This window comes from Carcharhinus amblyrhynchos, chromosome 9, assembly GCF_965287045.1.
Source record: "Carcharhinus amblyrhynchos chromosome 9, sCarAmb.v2.hapA, whole genome shotgun sequence".
Lineage (NCBI taxonomy): Eukaryota > Metazoa > Chordata > Chondrichthyes > Carcharhiniformes > Carcharhinidae > Carcharhinus > Carcharhinus amblyrhynchos.
This window is the reverse complement of record NC_137332.1, coordinates 17400582-17413512: the sequence shown is the minus strand read 5'-3', so window position 1 is coordinate 17413512 and position 12931 is coordinate 17400582. Positions and strand designations below refer to the sequence as shown.

The window sequence follows — 12931 nt, the reverse complement described above, 5'->3', positions numbered from 1 at the left end:
TAACTTCATTGCAGTGTTAGTGTAAGCCTACTTGTGACGGTAATAAATAAACTTAAAGCTTAAACATTTCCCTGTTCATTGTCAACACAATAAACTGTGATATTATTTACTGATGCGGTGTCTGAGTCTTTGCCTGATAGTTATACATCTGTTGAATTCAAACAGTTTAAAAGGACAATTTGGGTTTAACTATTAGGCAGTGTGGAACTAAATTGGAACAGTCTGAAAAACCAAAACACCTCTTCAAACTTGTAATATTACAGAGGGACCTGGGTGTAATTAGGATAGCTAATAGAATATTATAATTTATTGCAAGGAAGCTGAATACAAAAATAGGCAGGTTATGCTTCAGTTATACAGGATACAAGTCAGACCACATTTGGAATATTGTGTGCAGTATTGATCACCTTTGAGATGAGCGGTGGGAGAGAACACATTCTGAACGAGATACAGAGTGAGTGTGGGTATCGGGAATTTGGAGCAAGGTGAGAATTTGGGGTAAAGGGGAAAGAGGTGCTCTTTGATTTGTTTTCTTTGCTTTCCAACTTCTTAAATCTTCAGAGAGTATCTTGTCCTGCTGCAGCAGTAGCAACTACAAGGCAGAGAGCTTATTGGTAAGGTCAGGTAAGTATTTATTACTTTGTCGCTTTTAGATTGTACAGTCTTTTTGTGGTTTGTAGTTTATATATTCTGTAGTAATGAAGATCAGAAAAGAAGGGCCCTAGAGTAATTGATTTAAAATTTAAGGGTGGGGGGAGGGGAGTCATGCCAGGAGAGCTCAAAGCTGTGGTGTGCTCCTCGTGCCCCATGTGGGAAGCTGGAAATGTTTCCAGTGCCTGTGGCCAGGAAATGTCTGCAGCTGTAGTTCCTGGAAGTCTGGGATTTGGAGCTGGAGTGCCAGCTGGGGACACTGGAGCATCTGTGCAGCTGAAAGTGTTGTGGACAGCACACACAGAGAGGTGGTCACACCACGGATTAAGAATCCACAGGCAAAAAGGGAATTGGTGATCACCAGGCAGAGTGAGAGGACTAGGCAGGCTGTGCAAGAACCCTCTGTGGCCATTCCCATGCAGAACAGATATACACCTTGGATACTGTTAGGGGGAATGGCCTCTCAGGAAAAAAACAGTAACATGATATAGACTTTGAACGTCTCCATCAAATCTCTTAGCTTGCTCCACTCCAAGGAGAACAACCCTAACCTCTTCAATCTGAATAACTAAAGTTTCCCATCCCTGGAAACATTTTTGTAAACCTCTTTTGCGTTCTCTTCTGTTATGAGAAAGGAATGGACACATTTAATACAAGCAAAACAGGAAAGCAAGTCTACATTCCATGGTCTGGAAGTGAAAATTATTGCTCTGTAAAGAATTCAGGCTTATCTGAATTGTAAATATTTAGTCATTTTCAGCACTTGCTCTACTCTCAAGGTTTGAGTTTGTCCGGAGAGTTTACTGAAAGCTCTGATCCGATCACCCACTCTCAGGCAGAAATTGGGAATGTACAGAGAGACAAAAAGAGGGGAGGTGGGGGGAAGCATTCATTATCAGGGTGTAAAACAGCTCCTGCTGGCTTGACTCTCTGTTAAGCACCATGCTCCATTTTTCTATTGGTTTTGGGAGACCGCTACCCTCTGCTTTACACCCCCACAGACTGAACATTAAACACAGGACTAAATCTCACCACTGTTCATCCAAGTGAGGAACTGAATGCTGTTGTTCTCGTACTGAAACCACTAAACAAACTGCCTGTCGAAGCCATTTGCTGACATATTAGACAGGGAGGGACCAGCTACTGATTTTGGAATAATACAATTAGACACTCTTGCATCAGAAAAGTTTAATTACAATTAATGCTCCGCACTCTGCCAGTGTTTGTTAATTACACGGTTAGTCTGCCAAGTAATTCCAACTGGATTCTGTGTTTGATTTGTTTCAACATTAAATCAATAACAAACAGCAGAAGCAGCAGCAGGAACCATTTGCTGTCACAAGTCTTCTTGGTGGGATAGCTGGTTTCAAACCTCTCCATGAATGTGGATAGCAACCTGTGATCGGACAACAGGAGGGAGAATCCACAGCAGGGTATGTCCTACCTGCTTCAAAGCCCCCCTCTCCTCCCCTCACGCACTCATCACAAAGAGATGATTGAACCTGCCTCACTAACTCTCCACCAGCAGCTCAGACACATGCCAATCCTAAACTCACAGAATCACAGCACTGTAACGGTGCAGAAAGAGACCAATCGGACAGTTGTCTCTGCACATTGTTTCTATCCAAATGGTCACACAAATCCCTTTTGAATGCCTCGATTGAAGCTGCCTCCGCCACACTTCCAGGCAGTGCATTCCACACCCGACCCACTCGCTGGGTGAAAAAGCTTTTCCTCACATCACATTTGCTTCTTTTGCAAATCAGTTTAAATCTGTGCCCTTTCCTTCTCGATCCTTTTATAAATGGGAACAGTTCTCCCTGTCTGTCCAGCCCCGTTATAATTTTAAACACTTTTATCAAATCCCCTTTTTGCCTTCTCTTCTCCAAGGAGAACATTCCCAACCTCTCCAATCTCTCTTCATAACAGAAGTTTCTCATCCCTGACTATTCTTGTGAACCTTTCTGCGCTCTCTCCAGTACATTCACATCCTTCCTATAGTGTGGCATCCAGAATCCAGCACTGTCCACAATATTTCAGCTGAAGTCTAACTACATTCAGCATAACCTCCTTACTTTTGTATTCTATGCCCCTATTAATAAAGTCCAGGGTACTATACATTTTATTAGCTCCACCAATCCTGCTAACTTCAATGATTTATGCACATAAACACCAAGTTCCTCTGCTCCTGCACTCCTTTAAGAATTTTACCCCTTATTTAATATTGTCTCTCCATGTTCTTCCCACCAGAATGCATCACCTCACACTCCCCTGCATTAAACTTCATCTGCCACCTTTCTGCCCACTCTACCAACTTGTCTATGTCCTTTTGAAGTTCTACATTGTTCTCCTCAAAGTTTACATTACTTCAAACTTTTGTGTCATCCGCAAAATTTGAAATTGTCCCCTGCAACCCGAGATCTAGATCATTAATAGATATTAGAAAAAGCAAGGGTCCCAAGACCAACCTCTGGGGAACACCACTACAAGTCTTCCTCCAGCCTGAAAAATATCCATTGACCATTATTCACTGCTTTCTATTATTCAGCCAATTTTGTATCCACATTGCCACTGTCACTATAACTTCTCTCACATGTCTGTTGTGTGGCACTATATCAAATGTCTTTTGAAATTTCATATACCTCACAGCATTACCCTCATCGTGCTTTTCTGTTATCTTCTCAAGAAACTCCAGCAAGTTAGTTAAACATGACTTCCCCATTAAGTTTCAATGCTGCCTCTTCCCAATCAACCCACATTTTTCCATGTGACTACTAACTCTATTCCAAACAATTGTTTCTCGATGCTTGCCCACCACTGATATTAAACTGACTATCTGTAATTACTGGGATCATCCTTACAGCCTGTTTTGAACAAGGGCATAACATTTGCAATTCTCCAGTCCTCTGGCATCTCCCCTGAGATAGAGGAGACTGGAAGACTATGACCAGCGTTCCTGTGATTTCCATTCTCACTTCCTTCAACATCCTTAGATGCATCTCATCGAGCTTTGTCAACTTTCAGTACCGACAGTCTGTCCAACACTTGTTCAGTATCAATTCTGAACCCTTCTAGGGGCTGAGTTTCCCTCTCTGTTGTCATGGGCTGTGTAGCATCTAACTCCTTTTTACATGATCTGTAAAAGTGCACTGTTTTCTTTGAGTGTGTTTTTGCTTGAATGCATGTATTTGTATGTATGTGGGAGTTTCAAGTGAGTGACATAGCATTAGATTTTTGGAGTAAATGTGTGAATAAATAATCCTCTTTATTTAAATCCATGAAAACTTGCTGCTAGCAATTTAAGTTGACCACAATCTTTCTTTTCAAAAACAGACTGATTACAGAGTGTAAAGGAAAGGAATTGTGATTTCAGTTCTCTTACATCCTAGTCCACAACAACTTATTTAAGGAGGTACATTCTTGCACTGGTGGCTGTTTGGGGAAGATCAACTAGGCTGCTTAATGGATAAAAGGGGTTGTCTCATGAGAAAGTTTAAGCTTATATTCATTGGAGTTTAAAAGAATGGAGTTTAATAAGTTTTCTTATTGTGGCAGGGCAAAAACTTGATTGGAGCAATTCACACATGGAGTTCTGGGAAAGACTGGAATAGATTTGAGGAGTTGGGGCATCAACGCTACCCAAGGACTTGGAAGAGGAAAAGAAATTTGTAGATGGAGATGTTATTTTACAAGGGTGGAGGGGTCAAGGGTTGTATCTTAGAGGAGTCTTAGAGGAGAGGGGTGATAACAACAGATTTAAAGAAGAGAGGGACAACTGCTTGCTATATCGGCTAAGATGGGGGCCAGGAGGAGAGGTTGAGTGATCAACAGTTTAGTGGGAATTGAATTGAGGGAGTGAGTGGTAGGTCTGGGAGACAAGATGAGCTTAGCGGGCAAATGAGGTAGAAATTAGTGGAAGATTCAGGGCTAGGCAGGGGGATAGTTTGAGGAAGTGTGGCAAGGCAGGCTAGACGAATGGAGGGATACAGATGCATTTAGCCCCTGTCCCTTGCTTTAAGGCAAGATGAATCTGTATGTGTAACTACTGATTTCAAGGTACCAAACATTGAACTAAACAGGCCTCATATAAGAAGCAGGTTTGAGGGGATATGATCAAACTGTGCTGAGCTCTGGTCAGACTGCCCCTTGGGTGTTGCATCCTGTTCAGGCTGAGTGAAGTTATTCAAAAACATCACAGGCCCTTCAGAGAAATAACACAGGGATGGTTTCTCATGTCAACTGACTGAGTTACGAATCATTGAGCCATTGAAACCTTGGCTTTTCTACTCAGAGGGAAGGAGTCTGATGTGATATAGAAACATACAGGTTAATCAATGGAATGGAGACTATAGAATATTGCTTAAACAGCAAGAGAATAAGAAGAGAATAGAGATTGAAGCTGATAAAGGATACACTTTGCACAAATGTCAAGAAGTTACTTTTTAAACCGAGATTAACTTCCAGGAAGAGTAGGAAAAACATTTTTTGTTGCAAAGTCTGTGAGGGGGAAAGCAGGAAAAGGTTATTGAGTTGGATGATCATAATGAATGGTGGCTCGAAGGACCGAATGGGATCTTCCTGTCATTATTTTCTATGTTTAGAAGCCTCTATGCTTAGCCCCTCACCTTGTACAGTAACTGTATTTAGGAGATTATCCGGTTTTCATACCAAATGCTGACTCAGCTTATTATTTATTGCTCCCTAAGTAACATTGACAGTAGAGTCAGGGTTAATTGTATTTATAATCAGTATATAGATGAAATATACACATTTTTATGTGACTGCTTCCGCACGTTTAATTTCTAAATGTGCACTGGCAGAGTAAAAGTTTTTTTTGAAAGTTTTGTGTCTGGTCACGAAGCACGGTAAACACCTGATGATAGCAAATAAAACCTCCCAAAAACACAGTTTATTACAAAGAAGCGAGGTGTCCGAATGAGGAGCGGGGATGTCGGTCTCGTCCCGCGGCCTCCCCAGCTGAAACGGGGGAGGACGGATAGTGAGTGAGGTAGTATTTTAATTTGATTTGAGTTTTGTTTCCCACCCCCCCGCCCTAGTCTGCCTGTTTCTCTCCCAGCCCCGCTGCAGGAACGGGACTTGTGTCCAAAAGTGGAAGTTAACTTTCAGTTTCGAATTGTGGAGAGGGGTGGGTGGGTGGGGTGGAAGTGTTGCAGTTGTAAAAGTTAAAGGCACGACTCCGCCGGGACTCGAACCCGGAACCTTTGAATGTCTTTTACAACACAAACTAGAAGTCCAATGCGCTATCCATTGCGCCACGGAGCCACCTGTAGGAGTTACCCTGAAGCTCTACATGAGACCAGATTACTGGGAAGTTCCGGCTTCTTTAGAATGCGGTGTTACATTGAAACTGTATCCTTTTCACTGTATCAACGTTCCATTCCACTTTGTAACAGCGGCAGTTGCATTTACTTTAGGAGGTTACTTCCTATCTGTGGCTTCATTTATTATGGTGTGGAGATGCCGTAACACAGTAAGAAGTCTTACAACATCAGGTTAAAGTCCAACAGGCTAATTTGCTACCAAATAAACCTGTTGGACTTTAACCTGGTGTTGTGAGACTTCTTACTTCGAATTATTAGCCAGTACTGGGTTGTATGAATGTGCCCGGTAGTTCATATTGTAAAACCAGTAGACGGATTCATTGGTATCACTGTGCTTTTCTTTTAGATTTTCACAGTAACTTCATTTTAGCGTTAATGTAAGCCTATTTGTGACAGTACTAAATAAACTTCTCGCTTTTTAACTGGGGATTTTACAGCCTCGCCCGTGCCAAAACCGTAAAATCCCACCCAAGGTCAACGGACCTTTTCACGTTTCGCCCCTCGCCCGCTCCGATTCCCGAGGCGGGCAGGAAAAATAATTTTCTACATTTTTTTCCCCTCATTTTACAAGGGTTGGGCAATAAATCTTGGCCCAGCCAGCGAGGCCCACATCCAATGAAGTAATAAAACAAAACTTATTGCCAGTAGTCTGATCCCGCTCTCCATACTTTAATGTGCCTCTACTTCTTTTAAAAATAATTAATTGTACGATGATTTGTGGCAGAAAAAGTTATATTCTACCTGACTAAAGCCTAACGATTGTTTTAAACCTCCTCTTTGACTTTTTAATGATGTTCCAACTTTGTTTGCCTTGTTCCTGCGTGGACTGGGCAGTGGAAACAATCTATTTAACTTGTTAGAACCTTCGTAACTCTCCATCTGGAATAATAAAATGGTTATAGTTAATGAAACATTTATAGTTTGTATCAATCTAATTATTATTAATCTTAATGTTATTAAGTTAATTATTCTTACATAATAATTCATTATAATAACCTAATCTTCTTAGAGCTAGTGAAAAAGGCCCAAACTTAAAGTTTATTTATTAGTCACAAGTAAGGCTTATATTAACACTGCAATGAAGTTACTGTCAAATTCCCCTACTCACCACACTCTGGTGTCTGTTCGGGTACACTGAGGGAGAATTTAGCACCTTTCGAACAGTGGGAGAAAACCGGAGCACCCGGAGGAAACCCATACAGACACAGGGAGAACTTGCAAACTTCCCACAGACAGTGACTGAAGCCGGGAATCAAACCCAGCTTCCTGGCACTGTGAGGCAGCAGTGCTAACCATGATGCTACTGTGCCACCCATTTATACAGGAACAATAAAAATCCCACTGTCCTTTGGCTAGTGATGACAAACAAAATCTGGGGAGAATTTTTTTTATTGCAAGCGACCTTAGAGTGGAGATTGCTAGGGCTAAGATGGGTCCGGGTATATTCACTAGTGGATGAAGAATAGAGATAAATCACTAGGAGAGAGAACAAAATCATTCATTGAAAGACTTGCATTTTATAGTGCCTTTCCCAATGGTTGGAATTCTCCTGTCTTGTACATCCCACAACCGTTATCAGTGAGAAAGGAGAAATTGGCACTCAGCCAAATCTCCATCCATTGCAGCGAGACTGGATAATCCCAGCCTTGGATGTGGTTTTGGAATGCTGACCAATTTCTCAAGGCGTTCAGGCCCCATTAAGCACATCCTGACATGTAGTCATTTTTGTAATGTAGGAATCACAGCAACCACATAATAAAGGCAAAATACCGCAGATGGTGGGAATCTGAAACAAAGACAGGAAATGCTGGGATGACTCAGCAAGCGTGGCAGCATCTCGTAGGGAGAGAAACAGAGTGAAAGATTCCAGTCCATGTGACTCTCCATCAGCTTTTATTAACAGGCTTCTGTTAGGAATGGGGTTAACAGTCTCTTCCCGCTCAAAAAAGACAGTAGGACTAGGGGGCACAGCCTCAAGATAAAGGGGGGGCAGTTCAGAACGGAGTTGAGGAGGAACTTCTTCACTCAAAGGGTGGTGAATCTCTGGAATTCTCTGCCCGTTGAAGTGGTGGAGGCTGCCTCGCTAAATATTTTTAAGAAGCGGGTTGATGGGTTTTTGATAAGAGAGGGGATTAAGGGTTATGGGGAGAGGGCGGGAAAGTGGAACTGAGCCACGACAGATCAGCCATGATCTTATTGAATGGCGGGGCAGGCTCGAAGGGCCAGATGGCCTACTCCTGCTCCTATTTCTTATGTTCTTATGTTCTTAATTAAGTCCTAATTTGATGTCAATTGTGCAACAGAAGTCACTGATATATAAAGGGGCTACAGGTGGCACAGGGTGTTGGTGGAGAATGGTATGAGGAGTTGGATCAGAGAAATCTAGAGAGGTGGTTTATGAAGTAGCAGAACTTGTGTCTTTACTGAACTGCAACTGGGAGAGTTGAACAGCTTCCACCAATAACAATGTGATAATGGACAGACAATAAAACAGAAAATCTCAGCAGCTCTGACAGCATCCATGGGGAGAGAATAGAGCCAATGTTTTTGAATCTGGATGACCCTTTGTCAGAGCTGCTCAGATAATCAGTTTTGGAGTGATGTTGAGTCAGAAATAAACATTAGACAAAATGTCTGGGAAATCTCCACTATTGCTCTTCAAAATAGAGCCATGGGATATTTTCTGTCAATTTGATGTCCTGTCTGCTCTCTCACATGAACACCTCTTCCAAAGGACAGCATCTTCCCCCATGCAGCACAGGCCAGTTTGAGGTTTGACAGCACCCTGGGCAAATTGAATTTCAGCTTCCTAAGATTTTTTGCTATTTTCATAATTACATCAATAATTCCATTTTCCATTTATTCATTAATTTTTCTTTTCATTAGTTTACTTTTTATCCTTACCTTCCCACCACCCTCCCCCCACCCCCCCCAATGTTGTAGTGCCCTTCTGTACATTGCTGACTGCCCAGTTAGCCAGGCCTTGTGTTTTCCCCCAGTACTGAACTGAAGCATCAGCCTACATTTTGGGAGTGCAACTTGGGATTATAACCAACTAACTTGGCCAACATTGCCTACCTGATACACAGCAGGAAAGGATGTCCTGAGGCATGGTACGTTGGTGAGACCATGAAGATGCTATGACAATGGACGAATGAACACTGCTTGACAATCACCAGGCAAGAGTGCTCCCTTCCTGTTGGCAAACACTCCTGAGGTCACGGGCATGCAGCCTCTGATCTTCAGGTAAGTGTCCTCCAAGGTGGCCTTCACAACACACGACAATGCAAAATCGCTGAGCAGAAACTGGTAGCCAAGTTCCACACACATGACAGCCTCAACTGGGATCTTGGGTTCATGTTACATTACCTCCAACCCCCACCATTTGGCCTGGGCTTGCAAAATCTTACTAACTGTCCTGGCTGGAGATAATTCATACCTCTTTAACTTGTGCTTAACCCTCTCTCCACACATATTGTCTGTGCCTGTAAAGACTTGATTACCTGTTAAGACTTGCATTCTAACCATTATCTTGTAATTGAGGTTGTGTCTATATATACCTTGTTGGTGAAACAAATTCTGCACTCACCTGATGAAGGAGCGATGTTCCGAAAGCTCGTGTTACCAAATAAACCTGGTGTTGAGAGACTACTTACTGTGCCTACCCCAGTCCGACACTGGCAACTTAACATCATGGCTAACACATACAGCTCAACATGCAAAGTTGACATTTTGCCAACTAAAGTTTTCTGGATTTCTAGAGAGGTAAGACTTAGTAGAATTGTTACAGACACTGTACATTCAGTAGAATGTAACAAATGTCAGGACTTCCACTTAAATGGATTTGATGGCAAAACTCATTTGTTTCTCAGTTCTGAATAATAAGATTGTATGAAATAAGAGCAGGAGTAGGCCACTGAGCCTGCTCCACCATTCCATAAGATCATGGCTGATCTGCCTGTGTGGCCTTTACTTCACTTTCCTGACCGTCCCCCTGCCCCCATAACCTTTGACTCCATTGTTGATTAAAAATCTGCTTCATCCAGCCTTTAATAAATTCAATGACTTGGCCTCCAACTGCGGAAGAAAATTCTGAACATGTTTCACCTTCTACATAAGAACATAAGAACATAAGAAATAGGAGCAGGAGTAGACCATCTAGCCCTTCGAGCCTGCCCCGCCATTCAATAAGATCATGGCTGATCTGTCGCTGCTCAGTTCCACTTTCCCGCTTTCTCCCCATAACCCTTAATCCCCTCTCTTATCAAAAACCCATCAACCCGCGTCTTAAAAATATTTAGCGAGGCAGCCTCCACCACTTCAATGGGCAGAGAATTCCAGAGATTCACCACCCTTTGAGTGAAGAAGTTCCTCCTCAACTCCGTTCTAAACCGCCCCCCCTTTTATCTTGAGGCTGTGCCCCCTCGTCCTACTGTCTTTTTTGAGCGGGAAGAGTCTCTCCACCTCTATCCTGTCCATCCCATTCATCATCTTATACGTCTCAATGAGATCTCCCCTCATTCTTCTAAACTTTAACGAGTACAAGCCCAGTTTATTCAGCCTCTCCCCATAGCTCAACCCCCTCAACTCCGGTATGAGCCTAGTAAACTTCCTCTGCACTCCCTCCAAGGCCAAAATATCTTTGCGCAGGTGCGGCGCCCAAAACTGCACACAGTACTCCAGCTGCGGCCTCACCAATGCCCTATACAGCTGCAGCAAGACCTCCCTACTTTTATATTCAATCCCCCTCGCTATGAAGGCCAGCATCCCATTTGCCGTCCTGACCACCTGCTGCACCTGCAAGCTGGGTTTTTGCGACTCATGCACAAGGACCCCAAGGTCCCTCTGCACCGTCGCCTGCTGCAGTTTTTCGCCCCGTAAGTAATAGTCCTTCCTACCATTCTTCCTACCAAAGTGGACCACCTCACACTTGCCAACATTAAATTCCATTTGCCATTTCCTGGCCCATTCGCCCAGCCTATCTAGATCCTTCTGCAGACTCTCCACACCCTCCGCACAATTTGCCGTTCCCCCAATCTTGGTGTCATCAGCAAATTTCGACACCCTACACTCAGTTCCCTCCTCCAGATCATCTATATAAATGGTAAAAAGCTGAGGCCCCGGCACCGACCCCTGGGGCACTCCACTAGTCACCATCCGCCAATCTGAATAGCACCCGTTGACCCCCACTCTCTGCCTCCTATTTGACAACCAATCCTCTATCCACGCTAACACCCTACCCCCAACTCCATGTCCCTCGACCTTCTGCAATAACCTCTTGTGAGGTACTTTGTCAAACGCCTTCTGAAAATCTAGAAAGACCACATCCACCGGCTCTCCTCTATCCACCGCCCTAGACACGTCCTCATAGAACTCCAGTAAATTTGTCAGACACGACTTCCCTTTAATGAAACCGTGCTGCGTCTGCTCTATCAAGCAATTCCCTTCAAGATGCCTCGCAATTTCCTCCTTAATGACAGATTCTAACATTTTACCTACCACAGACGTTAAACTAACCGGCCTATAATTCCCCGCCTTTTGCCTGCCACCCTTCTTAAACAACGGCGTAACATTAGCCGTTTTCCAATCATCCGGCACTTCCCCGGAATCCAGCGACGTCTGGAAAATAACCACCAAGGCATCCACTATCACCTCCGCCATTTCTTTCAGAACCCTCGGATGCATTCCATCCGGTCCTGGGAACTTGTCCACAATCAGCCCCTCCAGTTTGTCGAGCACCGCCTCTCTAGTAACAGTAATGTCATTAAGACCCTCCAGTCCTACCACCTTTCCATCGCTAACACCCGGCAAATTATTCACGTCCTCCTCCGTGAAGACAGAAGCAAAAAAGTTATTCAATACCTTAGCCATATCCTCATCCCCTACCACTAGGTCCCCTTTCTCATCCTCTAAAGGACCAACATTCACCCTAGCCAGCCTCTTCCTTTTTATATATTTATAAAAACTCTTGCTATCCTTTTTTATATTAAGCGCTAACCCAGCTTCATAGTTTCTCCTACCCTTCTTTATCAACTTCTTTGTCAATCTTTGTTGACATTTAAACCTCTCCCAATCCTCTTCTCGCCCACTACTCTTAGCTACTCTAAATTCCTCCGCTTTTAATTTAACACTTTCCTTCACCTCCTTCGTTATCCACGGCTTATTACCTCTCCTCCTACTGTCCTTTTTGACCATCGGAATAAATTTCCGCTGAGCACCAAGAAAGATCTCCTTAAAGATCCTCCACTGCTCCTCAACAGACCCTCCCTCCAACGCGCTCCCCCAGTCCACATTCACCAATTCTTCTCTCATCCTACCGTACTCCCCTCTATTCAAACAGAGGACGCGTGTCCGGGAACCCACTTTCTCCTCCTCCATCTGCACCAGAAACTCCACCATACAATGATCACTCTCCCCAAGCGGATCCTTCACCACAAGGTCCCTAATTCTACCCGCCTCATTACATAGCACCAGATCCAAGATAGCTCGCTCCCTCGTCGGCTCCAACACACACTGTTCGAGGAAACTATCCCGGCAGCATTCCAAGAACTCTTCCTCGAGCCCCCCGCGTCCAACATGGGTCGACCAATCAATATGCAGATTGAAATCCCCCATAACTACGGCCGTCCCATTCCTGCACGCCGCACTTATTTGCGCATTAACAGCCCGCCCCACCTCCAGATCATTATTCGGGGGCCTATAGACGACACCCACCAGCGTCTTCCTCCCTTTGCTGTTCCTAATCTCCACCCACAACGATTCCACCCTCTGCTCCTTGGCTCCAATATCATCCCTTGCTACCACCGTGATGCTATCCTTAATCAGCAGAGCTACACACCCCCCCTTTTCCCTCCTGCCTATCCTTCCTAAACACTTGATAGCCCTGTACATTCAGCTCCCAGTCCCTGTCACCCTGCAGCCACGTCTCTGTAATGGCC

General features: G+C 43.9%; 1 non-coding gene across 1 annotated transcript; it reads right to left on the bottom strand.

Moving 5' to 3' along the window:
- Positions 1–5843: 5843 nt before the first annotated feature.
- On the bottom strand, positions 5844–5934 carry trnar-ucu (transfer RNA arginine (anticodon UCU)). Its single transcript is given in 2 exon segments — positions 5844–5879; positions 5898–5934. It is a non-coding gene; the product is annotated as a tRNA-Arg (tRNA).
- Positions 5935–12931: the final 6997 nt, after the last annotated feature.